This window comes from Rhipicephalus microplus, chromosome 8 (genome assembly GCF_043290135.1).
Source record: "Rhipicephalus microplus isolate Deutch F79 chromosome 8, USDA_Rmic, whole genome shotgun sequence".
In the NCBI taxonomy this organism is placed as follows: domain Eukaryota; kingdom Metazoa; phylum Arthropoda; class Arachnida; order Ixodida; family Ixodidae; genus Rhipicephalus; species Rhipicephalus microplus.
In genome coordinates this window covers 125135339-125149691 of record NC_134707.1, presented here as the reverse complement: position 1 = coordinate 125149691, position 14353 = coordinate 125135339, and the positions used below count along the sequence as shown (strand labels likewise).

General features: G+C 52.4%; 3 non-coding genes across 3 annotated transcripts; all 3 read right to left on the bottom strand.

Annotated features, from left to right (window-relative positions):
* Positions 1–5527: 5527 nt before the first annotated feature.
* On the bottom strand, positions 5528–5601 carry TRNAN-GUU (transfer RNA asparagine (anticodon GUU)). Its single transcript has one exon. It is a non-coding gene; the product is annotated as a tRNA-Asn (tRNA).
* Positions 5602–6850: 1249 nt separating this feature from the next.
* Positions 6851–6924, bottom strand: TRNAN-GUU (transfer RNA asparagine (anticodon GUU)). The gene has a single exon. It is a non-coding gene; the product is annotated as a tRNA-Asn (tRNA).
* Positions 6925–11281: 4357 nt separating this feature from the next.
* On the bottom strand, positions 11282–11355 carry TRNAN-GUU (transfer RNA asparagine (anticodon GUU)). Its single transcript has one exon. It is a non-coding gene; the product is annotated as a tRNA-Asn (tRNA).
* Positions 11356–14353: the final 2998 nt, after the last annotated feature.

Below are 14353 nucleotides of genomic sequence, written 5' to 3'. Positions count from 1 at the left end.
ACTCCCGGGAGAGCTCGAACCTCCAACCTTTCGGTTAATAGCCGATCGCGCTGGCCAATCGCGCCACGGGGACACTCCTGCTCCACTCTCACCACCATCAGAACATATTTTGAAAGCTATCAGCCCATAGAAAAAAGCCCGCACCACCACCGGGTGGGCTTGAACCTCCAACCTTTCGGTTAACAGCCGATCGCGCTAGCCCATTGCGCTACGGAGACCGTCCTGCTCCACTCTCACCACCATCAGAACATATCTTCAAAGCTATCAGCCCAAAGAAAAAAAGCCCGCACCATCACCGGGTGGGCTCGAACCTCCAACCTTTCGGTTAACAGCCGATCGCGCTAGCCAATTGCGCCATGGAGACAGTCCAGCTCAACTCTCACCACCATGAGAACATATCTTCAAAGCTATCAGCACAAAGGAAAAAGTGACACACCACTCCCGGGAGGGCTCGAAACTCACATTTTTCGGATGACAGCCGAACGTGCTAGCCAATTGCGCCACGGAGACAGTCCTGCTCCACTCTCACGCCCATCAGAACATATCTTCAGAGCTATCAGCGCAAAGAAAAATAAAGCGACACACCGCGCCCGGGTGGGCTCAAACCTCCAAACTTTCGGGTTACAGCCGAACGCGCTAGCCAGTTGCGCCACGGAGACAGTCGTGCTCCACCCTCCCCACCGTCAGAACATTTCTTCAAAGCTATCAGCGCAAAAAAAGCGACACACCACTCCGGGTGGGCTCAAACCTTCAACCTTTTGTTTAACAGCCGAACGCGCTAGCCAATTGCGCCACGGAGACAATCGTGCTCCACTCTCACCTCCTTCAGAACATTTCTCCAAAGCTATCAGGGAAAAAAAAGTGACACACCACCCCCAGGTGGGCTCGAACCTCCAACCTTTCGGTTAACAGCCGATCGCGCTAGCCAATCGCGCCACGGAGACAGGCGTGCTCCACTCTCACCACCATCAGAACATTTCTTCAGAGCTATCAGCCCGAAGGAAAAAAAAGCGCTGCTTCACCACTGGGTGGACTCGAACCTCGAACATTTTGTTTAACAGCCGATCGCGCTAGCCAATCGCGCCACGGAGAGAGTCGTGCTCCACTCTCACCACCAATAGAACATATCTTCAAAGCTATCAGCGCAAAGAAAAAAGCAACACGCCACTCCCGGGAGGGCTCGAACCTCCAACCTTTCGGTTAACAGCCGATCGCGCTAGCCAATTGCGCAAATGTAACAGTCGTGCTCCACTCTCACCACCGTCAGAACATTTCGCAAAAGCTCTCAGCGCAAAGAAAAAAAACGACACACCACCCCCAGGTAGGCTCCAACCTCCAATCTTTCGGTTAACAGCCGAACGCGCTAACCAATTGCGCCACTGGGACAGTAGCGCAGCATTCTTACCACCATCAAAACATTTCATCAAAGCTATCAGCGCAAAGAAAAAAAAGCGACAAACCACTCCCGGGAGGGCTCGAGCCTCCAACCTTTCGGCTAACAGCCGAACGCGCTAGCCAATTGCGCCAAGGAAACAGTCGTGCTCCACTCTCACCACCGTCAGAACAATTCTTAAAAGCTATCAGCGCAAAGAAAAAAAAGCGACACACCGCTCCCGGGTGGGCTGAAACCTCCAAATTTTCAGTTAATAGCTGAACGCGCTATCCCTTTGTGCCACGGAGACAGCCGTGCTTCACTCTCCCCACCGTCAGAATATTTCTTCAAAGCTATCAGCGCAAAAAAAAAGTGACACACCGCCCTGGGTGGGATCAAACTTCCAAACTTTCGGTTAACAGCCTAACGCGCTAGCCAATTGCGCCACGGAGACAGTCGTGCTCCTCTCTCACCACCGTCAGAACATTTCTCCAAAGCTATCAGCGCGAAAAAAGCGACAAACCCGCTCCCGGGAAGGCTCGAACCTCCAGCGTTTCGATTAACAGCCGAACGCGCTACCGAATTGTGCCACAGAGACAGTAGTGCAGCACTCTCACTTCCGTCGGAACATTTTTTCAAAGCTATCAGCGCGAAGAAAAAAAGTGACACACCGCTTCCAGGAAGGCTCGAACCTCAAACCTTTTGGTTACGGCCGAATGCGCTAGCCAATTGTGCACCGGAGACAGTCGTGCTCCACTCTCACTATCGTCAGAATATTTTTCCAAAGCTATCAGTGCGAACATAAAAAAGCGACACACCATCCCTGGGTAGGCTCGAACCTCCAACCTTTCGGTTAACAGCCGAACGCGCTAGCCAATTGCGCCAGGGAAACAGTCGTGCTCCACTCTCACCACCGTCAGAACATTTCTCAAAAGCCATCAGCGGAAAAAGAAGCGACACACCACCCCCGGGAAGGCTCGAACCTCCAACCTTTCGGTTAACAGCCGAACGTGCTAGCCGATTGCGTCACGGAGACAGTAGTGAAGCACTCTCACCTTCGCCAGAACATTTCTCCAAAGCTATGGTCGCAAAGAAAAAAGTGGCACACCACCCCCGGGTAGGCTCGAACCTCCAACCTTTCGGTTAACAGCCTAACGAGCTAGCCAATTGCGCCACTGGGACAGTCGTGCAGCATTCTCACCACCGTCAGAACATTTCTTCAAAGCTATCAGCACAAAAAAAAGCGACACACCACTCCCGGGAGGGCTCGAGCCTCCAACCTTTCGGTTAACAGCCAAACGCGCTAGCCAATTGCGCCATGGAAACAGTCGTGCTCAACTCTCACCACCGTCAGAACATTTCTCAAAAGCCATCAGCGGAAAAAAAAGCGACACACCACCCGCGGGTAGGCTCGAACCTACAACCTTTCGGTTAACAGCCGAACGCGCTAGCCAATTGCGCCATGGAAACAATCGCGCTTCACTCTCACCCCCGTCAGAACATTTCTCCAAAGCTATCAGGGAAAAGAAAAGAGTGACACACCGCCCCTGGGTGGAATCAAACCTCCAAACTTTCGGTTAACAGCCAAACGGGCTAGCCAATCGCGCCACGGAGAGAGTCGTGCTCGTCTCTCACCACCGTCAGAACATTTCTCCAAAGCTATCAGCGCAAAAAAAAGCGACACACCACCTTCGGGTAGGCTCGAACCTCCAACCTTTCGGTTAACAGCCTAACGAGCTAGCCAATTGCGCCACTGGGACAGTCGTGCAGCATTCTCACCACCGTCAGAACATTTCTTCAAAGCTATCAGCACAAAAAAAGCGACACACCACTCCCTGGAGGGCTCGAGCCTCCAACCTTTCAATTAACAGCCGAACAAGCTATCCAATTGCGCCATTCAAACAATCGTGCTCCACTCTCACCACCGTAAGAACATTTCTCAAAAGCCATCAGCGGAAAAAGAAGCGACACACCACCCCCGGGAAGGCTCGAACCTCCAACCTTTCGGTTAACAGCCGAACGTGCTAGCCGATTGCGTCACGGAGACAGTAGTGAAGCACTCTCACCTTCGCCAGAACATTTCTCCAAAGCTATGGTCGCAAAGAAAAAAGTGGCACACCACCCCCGGGTAGGCTCGAACCTCCAACCTTTCGGTTAACAGCCTAACGAGCTAGCCAATTGCGCCACTGGGACAGTCGTGCAGCATTCTCACCACCGTCAGAACATTTCTTCAAAGCTATCAGCACAAAAAAAAGCGACACACCACTCCCGGGAGGGCTCGAGCCTCCAACCTTTCGGTTAACAGCCAAACGCGCTAGCCAATTGCGCCATGGAAACAGTCGTGCTCAACTCTCACCACCGTCAGAACATTTCTCAAAAGCCATCAGCGGAAAAAAAAGCGACACATCACCCGCGGGTAGGCTCGAACCTCCAACGTTTCGGTTAACAGCCGAGCGCGCTAGCCAATTGCGCCACGGAGACAGTCGTGCTCCACTCTTACCTCCGTCAGAACATTTCTCCAAAGCTATCAGGGAAAAGAAAAGAGTGACACACCGCCCCTGGGTGGAATCAAACCTCCAAACTTTCGGTTAACAGCCAAACGCGCTAGCCAATCGCGCCACGGAGACAGTCGTGCTCCTCTCTCACCACCGTCAGAACATTTCTCCAAAGCTATCAGCGCAAAAAAAGCGACACACCACCTCCGGGTAGGCTCGAACCTCCAACCTTTCGGTTAACAGCCGAACGTGCTAGCCGATTGCGTCACGGAGACAGTAGTGCAGCACTCTCACCTCCGTCAGAACATTTCTCCAAAGCTAACGTCGCAAAGAAAAAAAAGTGGCACACCACCCCCGGGTAGGCTCGAACCTCCAACCTTTCGGTTAAGAGCCTAACGCGCTAGCCAGTTGCGCCACTGGGACAGTAGTGCAGCATTCTCACCACCGTCAGAGCATTTCTCCAAAGCTAACAGCGCAAAGAAAAAAAATTGACACACCGTTCCCGGGAGGGCTCGAACCTCCTACTTTCTGTTACGGCCGAATCTGCTGGCCAATTGCGCCTCGGAGACAGCCGTGCTCCACTCTCACCACCGTCAGAACATTTCTTCAAAGCTATCAGCGCAAAAAAAGCGACACAACGCTCCCGGGAGGGCTCGAACCTCACGCCTTTCGATGAACAGCCGAACGCGCTAGCCAATTGTGCCACGGAGACAGTAGTGCAGCACTCTCACCTCCAACAGAACTTTTTTTCAAAGCTATCAGCGCGAAGAAAAAAAGTGACACACTGCTCCCGGAACGGCTCAAACCTCAAACCTTTTGGTTGCGGCCGAATGCGCTAGTCAATTGCGCCTCGGAGACAGCCGTGCTCCACTCTAACCACCGTCAGAACATTTCTCCAAAGCTATCAGCGCAAAGACAAAATTGCGACACACCACCCCCGGGTAGGCTCGAACCTTCAACCTTTCGGTTAACAGCCGAACGCGCTAGCCAAATGCGCCGTAGGGACAGTAGTGCCGCATTCTCACCACCGTCAGAACATTTCTCCAAACCTATAAGCGCAAAGAAAAAAAGTGACACACCACTCCCGGGAGGGCTCGAGCCTCCAACCTATCGGTTAACAGCCGAACGCGCTAGCCGATTACGCCAAGGAAACAGTCGTGCTCCACTCTCACCATCGTCAGAACATTTTTCCAAAGCTATCAGCGCGAAGAAAAAAAAGTGACACACCGTTCCCGGGAGGGCTCGAACCTCCAACCTTTCGGTTACGGCCGAATGTGCTGGCCAATTGCGCCTCGGAGACAGCCGTGCTCCACTTTCACAACCGTCAGAACATTTTTCCAAAGCTATCAGCGCAAAGAAAAAAAGTGACACACCACTTCCGGGAGGGCTCGAGCCTCCAACCTTTCGGTTAACAGCCAAACGCGCTAGCCAATTGCGCCATGAAAACAGTCGTGCTCCACTCTCACCACCGTCAGAACATTTCGCGAAAGCTATCAGCGGAAAAAAAAGCGACACACCGCTCCTGGGTGGGCTCAAACCCCCAAACTTTCGGTTAACAGCCGAATGCGCTAGGCAATTGCGCCACGGAGACAGTCGTGCTCCTCTCTCACCACCGTCAGAACATTTCTCCAAAGCTATTAGCGCAAAAAAAGCGACACAACGCTTCCGGGAGGGCTCGAACCTCCAGCCTTTCGATTAACAGCCGAACGCGCTAGCCAATTGTGCCACGGAGACAGTAGTGCAGCACTCTCACCTCCAACAGAACATTTTTTCAAAGCTATCAGCCCGAAGAAAAAAAGTGACACACTGCTCCCGGGACGGCTCAAACCTCCAACCTTTCGGTTAACAGCCAAACGCGCTAGCCAATATTGCCACGGAAACAGTCGTGCTCCACTCTCACCTCCGCCAGAACATTTCTCCAAAGCTATCCGCGCGAAGATGAAAAAGCGACACACCACCCCCGGGTAAACTTGAACCTCCAAACTTTCGGTTAACAGCCGAACGCGCTAGCCAATTGCGCCACTGGAACAGTAGTGCCGCATTCTCAACACCGTCAGAACATTCCTCACATGCTATATGCGCAAAGAAAAAAAAGTGACACACCACTCCCGGAAGGGCTCGAGCCTCTAACCTTTCGGTTAACAGCCGAACGCGCTAGCCGATTACGCCAAGGAAACAGTCGTGCTCCGCTCTCACCACCGTCAGAACAATTCTCAAAAGCTATCAGCGCAAAGAAAAATAAAGCGACACACCACCCCCAGGTAGCCTGGAACCTCCAAATTTTCGGTTAATAGCCGAACGCGCTAGCCAATTGCGCCTCTAGGACAATAGTCCAGCAATCTATCAACCGTCAGAACATTTCTCCAAAGCTATCAGCGCAAAGAAAAAAAGCGACACACCACTCCCGGGAGGGCTCGAACCTCCAACCTTTCGGTTAACAGCCGAACGCGCTAGCCAATTGTGCCACTGGGACAGTAGTGCCGCATTCTCACCACCGTCAGAACATTTCTCCAAAGCTATCAGCGCAAAGAAAAAAAGTGACACACCACTCCCGGAAGGGCTCGAGCCTCCAACCTTTCGGTTAACAGCCAAACGCGCTAGCCAATATTGCCATGGAAACAGTCGTGCTCCACTCTCACCACCGTCAGAACATTTCGCAAAAGCTATCAGCGCAAAGAAAAAAAAAGCGACACACCACCCCAGGGTAGGCTCGAACCTCCAACCTTTCGGTTAACAGCCGAGCGCGCTAACCAATTGCGCCACTGGGACAGTAGTGCAGCATTCTCACCACCGTCAGAACATTTCTTCAAAGCTATCAGCCCAAAAAAAAGCGTTACACCACTCCCGGGAGGGCTCGAGCCTCCAACCTTTCGGTTAACAGCCGAACAAGCTATCCAATTGCGCCATGCAAACAATCGTGCTCCACTCTCACCACCGTCAGAACATTTCTCAAAAGCTATCAGCAGAAAAAAAAGCGACACACCGCCCCCGGGTGGGCTCAAACCTCCAACCTTTCGGTTAACAGCCGAGCGCGCTAACCAATTGCGCCACGGAGACAGTCGTGCTCCACTCTCCCCACCGTCAGAACATTTCTTCAAAACTATCAGCGCAAAGAAAAAAAAGCGACACACCACCCCCGGGTAGGCTCGAACCTCCAAACTTTCGGTTAACAGCCGAACATGCTAGCCAATTGCGCCACTGGGACAGTAGTGCCGCATTCTCACCACCGTCAGAACATTTCTCCAAAGCTATCAGCGCAAAGAAAAAAAGTGACACACCACTCCCGGGTGGGCTCGAACCTCCAACCTTTCGGTTAACAGGCGAGCACGCTAGCCAATGGCGCCACGGAGACAGTCGTGCTCCACTCTCACCTCCGCCAGAACATTTCTCCAAAGCTATCAGCGCGAAGATGAAAAAGCGACACACCACCCCCGGGTAAACTTGAACCTCCAAACTTTCGGTTAACAGCCGAACGCGCTAGCCGATTGCGCCACTGGAACAGTAGTGCCACATTCTCACCACCGTCAGAACATTTCTCACATGCTATAGGCGCAAAGAAAAGAAAGTGACACACCACTCCCGGAAGGGCTCGAGCCTCCAATCTTTCGGTTAACAGCCGAACGCGCTAGCCGATTACGCCAAGGAAACGGTCGTGCTCCACTCTCACCACCGTCAGAACAATTCTCAAAAGCTATCAGCGCAAAGAAAAAAAAAGCGAAACACCACCCCCAGGTAGGCTCGAACCTCCAACTTTTCGGTTAATAGCCGAACGCGCTAGCCAATTGCGCCACTGGGACAGTAGTCCAGCAATCTCACCACCGCCAGAACATTTCTCCAAAGCTATCAGGGCAAAGAAAAAAAGCGACACACCACTCCCGGGAGGGCTAAAAACCTCCAACCTTTTGGTTAACAGCTGAACGCGCTAGCAATTGCGCCACTGGGACAGTAGTGCAGCATTCTCACCACCGTCAGAACATTTTTTCAAAGCTATCAGCGCGAAGAAAAAAAGTGACACACCGCTCCCGGGACGGCTCAAACCTCAAACCTTTTGGTTACGGCCGAATGCGCTAGGCAATAGCGCCTCGGAGACAGCCGTGCTCCACTCTCACCACCGTCAGAACATTTCTCCAAAGCTATCAGCGCAAAGAAAAAAAAGCGACACACCACCTCCGGGTAGGCTCGAACCTCCAACCTTTCGGTTAATAGCCGAACGCGCTAGCCGATTGCGTCACGGAGACAGTGTGAAGCACTCTCAGCACCGTCAGAACATTTCTTGAAAGCTATAAGCGCAAAAAAAGCGACACACCCGCTCCCGGGAGGGCTCGAACCTCAAGCGTTTCGATTAACAGCCAAACGCGCTAGCGAATTGTGCCACGGAGACAGTAGTGCAGCACTCTCACCTCCGTCAGAAATATTTTCAAAGCTATCAGTGCGAAGAAAAAAAAGTGACACACCGCTCCCAGGAAGGCTCGAACCTCAAACCTTTTGGTTACGGCCGAATTCGCTAGGCCATTGCGCCTCGGAGACAGCCGTGCTCCACTCTCACCACCGTCAGAGCATTTCTCCAAAGCTATCAGCGCAAAGAAAAAAAAGCGACACACCGTCCCCGGGTAGGCTCGAACCTCCAAGTTTTCGGTTAACAGCCGAACGCGCTAGCCCATTGTGCCACGGAGACAGTAGTGCAGCAGTCTCACCTCCGTCACAACATTTTTTTAAAGCTATCAGCGCAAAGAAAAAAAGGACACACCACTCCCGGGAGGGCTCGAGCCTCCAACCTTTCGGTTAACAGCCAAATGCGCTAGCCAATTGCGCCATGGAAACAGTCGTGCTCCACTCTCACCACTGTCAGAACATTTCGCAAAAGCTATCAGCGCAAAGAAAAAAATAGCGGCACACCACCCCCAGGTAGGCTCGAACCTCCAATCTTTCGGTTAACAGCCGAACGCGCTAACCAATTGCGCCACGGAGACAGTCGTGCTCCACTCTCCCCACCGTCAGAACATTTCTTCAAAGCTATCAGCGCAAAAAAAGCGACACACCGCCTCCGGGTGGGCTCAAACCTCCAACCTTTCGGTTAACAGCCGAAAGGGCTAGCGAATTGTGCCACGGAGACAGTAGTGCAGCACTCTCACCACCGTCAGAACATTTTTCCAAAGCTATCAGCGCGAAAATAAGCGACACACCGCTCCCGGGAAGGCTCCGATCTCCAGCCTTTCGATTAACAGCCAAACGCGCAAGCCAATTGTGCCACGGAGACAGTAGTGCAGCACTCTCATCTCCGTCAGAACATTTTTTCAAAGCGATCAGCGCGAAGAAAAAAAAGTGACACACCGTTCCCGGGAGGGCTCGAACCTCCAACCTTTTGGTTACGGCCGAATGCCCTAGCCAATTGCGCCAAGGAAACAGTCGTGCTCCACTCTCACCACCGTCAGAACAATTCTCGAACCTCCAACCTTTCGGTTAACAGCCGAACACGCTAGCCAATTGCGCCACTGGGACAGTAGTGCAGCATTTTCATGACCGTCAGAACATTTCTCCAAAGCTGTCAGCACAAAAAAAGTGACACACCACTCCCGGGAGGGCTCGAACCTCAAAACTTTCGGTTAACAGCCGAACGCGCTAGCCAATTGCGCCACTGGGACAGTAGTGCAGCATTCTCACCACCGTCTGAACATTTCTCCAAAGCTATCAGCGCAAAGAAAAAAAAACGACACACCGCCTTTGGGAGGGCTCGAACCTCCAACCTTTCGGTTAACAGCCGAACGCGCTAGCCCATTGCGCCAAGGAGACAGCCGTGCTGCACTCTCACCTCCGTCAGAATATTTCTATAAAGCTATCAGCGTGAAGATGACAAAGCGACACACCACCCCGGGTAGGCTCGAACCTCCAACCTTTCGGTAAACAGCCCAACGCGCTAGCGAATTGCGCCACTGAGACCATAGTGCAGCATTCTCACCACCATCAGAACATTTCTCCAAAGCTATCAGCGCAAAGAAGAAAAAAGCGACACACCACTCCCGGGTGGGCTCTAAACTCCAACCTTTCGGTTAACAGCCGAACGCGCTAGCCAATTGCGCCATAGAAACAGTCGTGCTCTACTCTCACCACCGTCAGAACATTTCTCAAAAGCCATCAGCGGAAAAAAAAGCGACACACAACTCCTGGTGGGCTGAAACCTCAAAACTTTCGGTTAATAACTGAACGCGCTAGCCCTTTGTGCCACGGAGACAGTCGTGCTCCACTCTCCCCACCGTCAGAACATTTCTTCATAGCTATCAGCGCAAAAAAAGCGACACACCGCCCCCGGCTGCGTTTCGGTCGTGCTCCATTCTCACCTCCGCCAGAACATTTCTCCAAAGCTATCAGCGCGAAGATGAAAAAGCGACACACCACCCCCGGGTAAACTTGAACCTCCAAACTTTCGGTTAACAGCCGAACGCGCTAGCCGATTGCGCCACTGGAACAGTAGTGCCACATTCTCACCACCGTCAGAACATTCCTCACATGCTATATGCGCAAAGAAAAGAAAGTGACACACCACTCCCGGAAGGGCTCGAGCCTCTAACCTTTCGGTTAACAGCCGAACGCGCTAGCCGATTACGCCAAGGAAACAGTCGTGCTCCGCTCTCACCACCGTCAGAACAATTCTCAAAAGCTATCAGCGCAAAGAAAAATAAAGCGACACACCACCCCCAGGTAGCCTGGAACCTCCAACTTTTCGGTTAATAGCCGAACGCGCTAGCCAATTGCGCCACTGGGACAGTAGTCCAGCAATCTCACAACCGTCAGAACATTTCTCCAAAGCTATCAGCGCAAAGAAAAAAAGCGACACACCACTCCCGGGAGGGCTCGAACCTCCAACCTTTCGGTTAGCAGCCGAACGCTCTAGCCAATTGCGCCACTTGGACAGTAGTGCAGCATTCTCACCACCGTCAGAACATTTTTTCAAAGCTATCAGGGCGAAGAAAAAAGTGACACACCGCTCCCGGGACGGCTCAAACCTCAAACCTTTTGGTTACGGCCGAATGCGCTAGGCCTTTGCGCCTCGGAGACAGTTGTGCTCCACTCTCCCCACCGCCAGGACATTTCCTCAAAGCTATCAGCGCAAAAAAAAAACGACACACCGCCCCCGGGTGGGCTCAAACCTCCAACCTTTCGGTTAACAGCCGAACGCGCTAGCCAATTGCGCCAAGGAGACAGTCGTGCTCCACTCTCACCTCAGTCAGAACACTTATCCAAAGCTATCAGGGAAAAGAAAAAAAGTGACACACCGCCCCTGGATGGGCTCAAACCCCCAAACTTTCAGTTAACAGCCGAATGCGCTAGCCCATTGCGCCACGGAGACAGTCGTGCTCCTCTCGTACCACCGTCAGAAAATTTCTCCAAAGCTATCAGCGCAAAAAAAGCGCCACACCGCTCCCGGGAGGGCTCGAACCTCCAGCCTTTCGATTAACAGCCGAATGCGCTAGCCAATTGTGCTACGGAGGCTGTAGTGCAGCACTCTCACCTCCGTCAGAACATTATTTCAAAGCTATCAGCGCGAAGAAAAAAAAGTGACACACCGTTTCCGGGAGGGCTCGAACCTCCAACCTTTCGGTTACGGCCGAATGTGCTGGCCAATTGCGCCTCGGAAAAAGCCGTGCTTCACTCTCACCACCGTCAGAACATTTCTCCAAAGCTATAAGCGCAAAGAAAAAAAAGCGACACACCACCTCTGGGTAGGCTCGAACCTCCAACCTTTCGGTTAATAGCCGAACGCGCTAGCCGATTGCGTCACGGAGACAGTAGTGAAGCATTCTCAGCACCGTCAGAACATTTTTCCGAAGCTATCAGCGCAAAGAAAAAAAGCGACACACAACTCCCGGGAGGGCTCGAACCTCCAGACTTTCTTTTAAGCGCCCAACGCACTAGCTCATTGCGCCACGGAGGCAGCCGTGCTCCACTCTCACCTCTGTCAGAACATTTCTCCAAAGCTATCAGCGCGAAGAAAAAAAAGCGACACACCACCCCCGCGTAGGCTTGAACCTCCAACCTTTCCGTTACCAGCCGAACGCGCTAGCCGATTGCGCCACTGAGACAGTAGTGCAGCATTCTCACCACCGTCAGAACATTTCTCCAAAGCTATCAGCGCAAAGAAAAAAAAGCGACACACCACTCCCGGGAGGGCTCGAGCCTCTAACCTTTCGGTTAAAAGCCGAACGCGCTAGACAATTGCGCCACTGCGACAGTAGTGCAGCATTCTTACACCGCCAGAACATTTCTCCAAAGCTATCAGCGCGAAGAAAAAAAAAGTGACACACCGTTCCCGGGAGGGCTCGAACTTCCAACCTTTCGGTTACGGCCGAATATGCTGGCCGATTGCGCCTCGGAGACAGCCGTGCTTCACTCTCACCACCGTCAGAACATTTCTCCAAAGCTATAACACCAAGAAAAAAAACCGACACACCACCTCCGGGTAGGCTCGAACCTCCAACCTTTCGGTTAATAGCCGAACGCGCTAGCGAATTGTGCCACAGAGACAGTAGTGCAGCACTCTCACCTCCGTCAGAACATTTTTTCAAAGCTATCAGCGCGAAGAAAAAAAGTGACACACCGTTCCCGGAGGGCTCGAACCTCCAACCTTTCGGTTACGGCCGAATGTGCTGGCCAACTGCGCCTCGAAAACAGCCGTGCTTCACTCTCACCACCGTCAGAACATTTCTCCAAAGCTATAACACCAAGAAAAAAAACCGACACACCACCTCCGGGTAGGCTCGAACCTCCAGCCTTTCGGTTAACAGCCGAACGTGCTAGCCGATTGCGTCACGGAGACAAAAGTGCAGCACTCTCACCTCCGCCAGAACATTTCTCCAAAGCTATCGTCGCAAAGAAAAAAAAAGCGACACACCACTCCCGGGAAAGCTTGAGCCTCCGACCTTTCGGTTAACAGCCGAACGCGCTAGCCAATTGTGCTACGGAGACAGTAGTGCAGCACTCTCACCTCCGACAGAACATTATTTCAAAGCTATCAGCGCGAAGAAAAAAAAGTGACACACCGTTCCCGGGAGGGCTCGAACCTCCAACCATTCGGTTACGGCCGAATGTGCTGGCAAATTGCGCCTCGGAAAAAGCCGTGCTTCACTCTCACCTCCGTCAGAACATTTCTCCAAAGCTATAAGCGCAAAGAAAAAAAAGCGACACACCACCTCTGGGTAGGCTCGAACCTCCAACCTTTCGGTTAATAGCCGAACGTGCTAGCCGATTGCGTCACGGAGACAGTAGTGAAGCATTCTCAGCACCGTCAGAACATTTTTCCAAAGCTATCAGCGCAAAGAAAAAAAGCGACACACAACTCCCGGGAGGGCTCAAACCTCCAGACTTTCTTTTAAGCGCCCAACGCGCTAGCTCATTGCGCCACGGAGGCAGCCGTGCTCCACTCTCACCTCTGTCAGAACATTTCTCCAAAGCTATCAGCGCGAAGAAAAAAAAAGCGACACACCACCCCCGCGTAGGCTTGAACCTCCAACCTTTCCGTTACCAGCCGAACGCGCTAGCCGAGTGCGCCACTGAGACAGTAGTGCAGCATTCTCACCACCGTCAGAACATTTCTCCAAAGCTATCAGCGCAAAGAAAAAAAAATGACACACCACTCCCGGGAGGGCTCGAGCCTCCAACCTTTCGGTTAAAAGCCGAACGCGCTAGACAATTGCGCCTTGGAAACAGTCATGTTCCACTCTCACCACCGTCAGAATATTTTTCAAAAGCCATCAGCGGAAAAAAAAAGCGACACACCGCTCCTGGATGGCCTCAAACCCCCAAACTTTCGAATAACAGCCGAATGCGCTAGCCAATTGCGCCACGGAGACAGTCGTGCTCCTCTCTCACCACCGTCAGAACATTTCTCCAAAGCTATCTGCGCAAAAAAAAAGCGACACAACGCTCCCGGGAGGGCTCGAACCTCCAGCCTTTTGATTAACAGCCGAACGCGCTAGCCAATTGTGCAACGGAGACAGTAGTGCAGCACTCTCACCTCCATCAGAACATTTTTTCAAAGCCATCAGCGCGAAGAAAAAAAGTGACACACCGCTCCCGGGACCGCTCAAATCTCAAACCCTTTGGTTACGGCCGAATGCGCTAGGCGATTGCGCCTCAGAGACAGCCGTGCTCCACTCTCACCACCGTCAGAACATTTCTCCAAAGCTATCAGCGCAAAGAAAAAAAACGACACACCACCCCCGGGTAGGTTCGAACCTCCAACCCTTCGGGTAACAGCCGAACGCGCTAGCCAATTGCGCCACTTGGACAGTAGTGCCGCATTCTCACCACTGTCAGAACATTTCTCCAAAGCTATCAGCGCAAAGAAAAAAAAGCGACACACCACTCTCGGGAGGGCTCGAGCCTCCAACCTTTCGGTTAACAGCCAAACGCTCTAGCCAATGTTGCCATGGAAACAGTCGTGCTCCACTCTCACCACCCTCAGAACATTTCTCAAAAGCTATCAGAAGAA